General features: G+C 46.5%; 1 non-coding gene across 1 annotated transcript; it reads right to left on the bottom strand.

Moving 5' to 3' along the window:
• Window positions 1-2,717: 2,717 nt before the first annotated feature.
• On the bottom strand, window positions 2,718-2,792 carry Trnal-caa (transfer RNA leucine (anticodon CAA)). The gene has a single exon. It is a non-coding gene; the product is annotated as a tRNA-Leu (tRNA).
• Window positions 2,793-5,047: the final 2,255 nt, after the last annotated feature.

Genomic DNA, 5,047 nt, shown 5'->3' with positions numbered 1-5,047 from the left:
GGAAAGGTACACAGTATCTCAAAAAATCAATCTACTGCATATATTATCTAAAGTTTTTATTTCAGTTTTTAACAACATTGCCACACTTCCAGTTACTGACGCTGTCCATTTACTTTTCATTGGCTTCCACCAATTACTGAAATATTCTCTCCCATGCCTCATTCGCCTAGACAAATTTTGCATTCTTTTTTGGTTGCCTGCACTTTGTCAAGCCGTGCTTCATCTATGATTCTGATTATCTTCAGTGTGAATTCACTTGAATTGAAGCCCCGTCTCTGCTGGCACTTCACACCTACATCTACGTGATTACTCTGCTGTTCACATAAAGTGCCTGGCAGAGGTTTCAATGGACCACCTTCAAGCTGTCTCTCTACTGTTCCACTCTCGAACGGCGCGCGGGAAAACGATCACTTAATTTTTCCTGTCGCAACGAAAAGCGCCCCAATTCACGTTATCATGTCTGTGGCACACTCTCCCCTATTTCGCGATAGTACAAAACGAGCCGCCCATCTTTGAACTTTTTCGATGCCACCCATCAGTCCCACCTGTTGCGGATGCCACACCGCACAGCAATACTCTAGAATAGGGCGGACAAGTGTGGTGTAAGCAGCCTCTTTACTAGACCTGTTGCACCTGCCAATGTATCGCAGTCTTTGGTTTGCTCTACACACAACATTATCTTCTGTGATCGTCCTAATTTAGGTTACTTGTAACTGCAATCCCTAAGTATTAAGTTGAATTTACAGCCTTAAGATTTGTGTGACTTATCATGTAATCGCAATTTAGTGGATTTCTTTTAGTACTCATGTGAATAATTTCACGTTTTTCTTTATTCAGGGTGAGTTGCCACTATTCGTACCTTACAGTTGTCTTATCTAAATCATTTTGCAATTCGTGTTGGTCATCTGATGACTTTACAAGACGGTAAATGACAGCATTATCTGCAAACAATCTAATGGAGCTACTCAGATTGTCTTCTATGTCTCCGGTGTCGAAAGCCTTCTGGAAATCTGAAAATATGGAATCATTTTTACATCCTCTGTCGATAGCACTTATTACTTCATGAGTATTAACAGTTAGTTGTGTTTCACAGGAACGATGTTTTCTGAATCCGTGCTGACTAAATAAATCGTTTTCTTCGAGGTAACTCGTAATGTTCGAACACAGTATATGTTCCAAAACCCTACTGCAAATCGACGTTAGTGATACGGGCCTGTAATTCAGCGGATTACTCCTATTTCGGCTTTTGGGTGTTGGTGTGACTTGAGCAATTTTCCATTCTTTAGGTACGGAACTTTCTGTGATCGAGCGGTTGTATATAACTGCTAAATATGGAGCTATTGTATCAGCATACTCTGAAAGGAACCTGATTGGTAAACAATCTGGACCGGAGACCTTGTCTTGATTAAGTGATTTAAGCTGCTTCTATATCTATTTCTGTGTTTTTCATCTTGGCAGTTGTTTTTTTATTGGAATTCAGGATAATTTACTTCGTCTTCTTTGGTGAAGGAGTTTCGGAAAACCGTGTTTAATAACTCTGCTTTAGTGACACTGTGATTAGGGACTTCACCGTTGTTATCGCGCGGTGAAGGTATTGATTGCGTCTTGCCACTGGTGTGCTTTATGTACGACCAAAATCTCTTTGGTTTTTCTGCCAGATTTCGAGACAGAGTTTCGTTGTGGAAATTTTTAAAAGCACCTCGCATTGAAGTACGCGCTATATTTCGAACTTATGTAAAACTTTGCCAATCTTGAGGCTTTTGTGTTCTTTTAAATTTGGCATGCTTTTTTCGCTGCTTCTGCAACAGCGATCTGACCCGTTTTGTGTACCATCACTTATTAATTTATGTGGTATATATCTCTCAATTGCTGTCGATACTATCTCTTTGAAAACATTTCACAATTTTTCTACACTTACGTGATCAGATCGGAAGGAGTGAAGACTGTCTCTGAAAAAGGCGTTAAGAGCATTTTTATCAGCTTTTTTTATATAGATATACTTTGCGTTTCTTTTTGTTGGTTGTAGGTGTTACGGTATTGAGCCTAGCAGTAACGGCCTTGTGGTCGCTAATCCCTCTATTCACCACGATACTCCCTATTTGTCCAGGGTTATTTGTTGTTAAGAGGCCAAGTATGCTTTCGCAACCATTTACACTTCGAGTGGGCTCATGAACGAATTGTTCAGAATAATTTTCTGAGAAAGCATTCAGTACAATTTCGGATGACGTTTTATGGCTGCCACCGGCTTTAAACTTGTAATTTTTTCCAGCATATCGAGGGTAGATTGCAGTCACCACCGACTGTAACTGTACGAGTGGGGTACCTATTTGAAATGAGTCTTAAGTTTTCAGAATGAGATTTTCACTCTGCAGCGGAGTGTGCGCTGATATGAAACTTCCTGGCAGATTAAAACTGTGTGCCCGACCGAGACTCGAACTCGGGACCTTTGCCTTTCGCGGGCAAGCGCTCTACCAACTGAGCTACCGAAGCACGACTCACGCCCGGTACTCACAGCTTTACTTCTGCCAGTATCTCGTCTCCTACCTTCCAAACTTTACAGAAGCTCTCCTGCGAACCTTGCAGAACTAGCACTCCTGAAAGAAAGGATATAGCGGAGACATGGCTTAGCCACAGCCTGGGGGATGTTTCCAGAATGAGATTTTCACTCTGCAGCGGAGTGTGCGCTGATATGAAACTTCCTGGCAGATTAAAACTGTGTGCCCGACCGAGACTCGAACTCGGGACCTTTGCCTTTTGCGGGCAAGCGCTCTACCAACTGAGCTACCGAAGCACGACTCACGCCCGGTACTCACAGCTTTACTTCTGCCAGTATCTCGTCTCCTACCTTCCAAACTTTACAGAAGCTCTCCTGCGAACCTTGCAGAACTAGCACTCCTGAAAGAAAGGATATAGCGGAGACATGGCTTAGCCACAGCCTGGGGGATGTTTCCAGAATGAGATTTTCACTCTGCAGCGGAGTGTGCGCTGATATGAAACTTCCTGGCAGATTAAAACTGTGTGCCCGACCGAGACTCGAACTCGGGACCTTTGCCTTTCGCGGGCAAGCGCTCTACCAACTGAGCTACCGAAGCACGACTCACGCCCGGTACTCACAGCTTTACTTCTGCCAGTATCTCGTCTCCTACCTTCCAAACTTTACAGAAGCTCTCCTGCGAACCTTGCAGAACTAGCACTCCTGAAAGAAAGGATATAGCGGAGACATGGCTTAGCCACAGCCTGGGGGATGTTTCCAGAATGAGATTTTCACTCTGCAGCGGAGTGTGCGCTGATATGAAACTTCCTGGCAGATTAAAACTGTGTGCCCGACCGAGACTCGAACTCGGGACCTTTGCCTTTCGCGGGCAAGCGCTCTACCAACTGAGCTACCGAAGCACGACTCACGCCCGGTACTCACAGCTTTACTTCTGCCAGTATCTCGTCTCCTACCTTCCAAACTTTACAGAAGCTCTCCTGCGAACCTTGCAGAACTAGCACTCCTGAAAGAAAGGATATAGCGGAGACATGGCTTAGCCACAGCCTGGGGGATGTTTCCAGAATGAGATTTTCACTCTGCAGCGGAGTGTGCGCTGATATGAAACTTCCTGGCAGATTAAAACTGTGTGCCCGACCGAGACTCGAACTCGGGACCTTTGCCTTTCGCGGGCAAGCGCTCTACCAACTGAGCTACCGAAGCACGACTCACGCCCGGTACTCACAGCTTTACTTCTGCCAGTATCTCGTCTCCTACCTTCCAAACTTTACAGAAGCTCTCCTGCGAACCTTGCAGAACTAGCACTCCTGAAAGAAAGGATATAGCGGAGACATGGCTTAGCCACAGCCTGGGGGATGTTTCCAGAATGAGATTTTCACTCTGCAGCGGAGTGTGCGCTGATATGAAACTTCCTGGCAGATTAAAACTGTGTGCCCGACCGAGACTCGAACTCGGGACCTTTGCCTTTCGCGGGCAAGCGCTCTACCAACTGAGCTACCGAAGCACGACTCACGCCCGGTACTCACAGCTTTACTTCTGCCAGTATCTCGTCTCCTACCTTTCAAACTTTACAGAAGCTCTCCTGCGAACCTTGCAGAACTAGCACTCCTGAAAGAAAGGATATAGCGGAGACATGGAGTCGTGCTTCGGTAGCTCAGTTGGTAGAGCGCTTGCCCGCGAAAGGCAAAGGTCCCGAGTTCGAGTCTCGGTCGGGCACACAGTTTTAATCTGCCAGGAAGTTTCATATCAGCGCACACTCCGCTGCAGAGTGAAAATCTCATTCTGGAAACATCCCCCAGGCTGTGGCTAAGCCATGTCTCCGCTATATCCTTTCTTTCAGGAGTGGTAGTTCTGCAAGGTTCGCAGGAGAGCTTCTGTAAAGTTTGGAAGGTAGGAGACGAGATACTGGCAGAAGTAAAGCTGTGAGTACCGGGCGTGAGTCGTGCTTCGGTAGCTCAGTTGGTAGAGCGCTTGCCCGCGAAAGGCAAAGGTCCCGAGTTCGAGTCTCGGTCGGGCACACAGTTTTAATCTGCCAGGAAGTTTCATATCAGCGCACACTCCGCTGCAGAGTGAAAATCTCATTCTGGAAACATCCCCCAGGCTGTGGCTAAGCCATGTCTCCGCTATATCCTTTCTTTCAGGAGTGCTAGTTCTGCAAGGTTCGCAGGAGAGCTTCTGTAAAGTTTGGAAGGTAGGAGACGAGATACTGGCAGAAGTAAAGCTGTGAGTACCGGGCGTGAGTCGTGCTTCGGTAGCTCAGTTGGTAGAGCGCTTGCCCGCGAAAGGCAAAGGTCCCGAGTTCGAGTCTCGGTCGGGCACACAGTTTTAATCTGCCAGGAAGTTTCATATCAGCGCACACTCCGCTGCAGAGTGAAAATCTCATTCTGGAAACATCCCCCAGGCTGTGGCTAAGCCATGTCTCCGCTATATCCTTTCTTTCAGGAGTGCTAGTTCTGCAAGGTTCGCAGGAGAGCTTCTGTAAAGTTTGGAAGGTAGGAGACGAGATACTGGCAGAAGTAAAGCTGTGAGTACCGGGCGTGAGTCGTGCTTCGGTAG

Source organism: Schistocerca nitens, chromosome 10, assembly GCF_023898315.1.
Source record: "Schistocerca nitens isolate TAMUIC-IGC-003100 chromosome 10, iqSchNite1.1, whole genome shotgun sequence".
In the NCBI taxonomy this organism is placed as follows: Eukaryota; Metazoa; Arthropoda; class Insecta; order Orthoptera; family Acrididae; genus Schistocerca; species Schistocerca nitens.
Note: the sequence above shows the minus strand (reverse complement) of the source record. Positions and strands in the feature narration are given on the sequence as shown.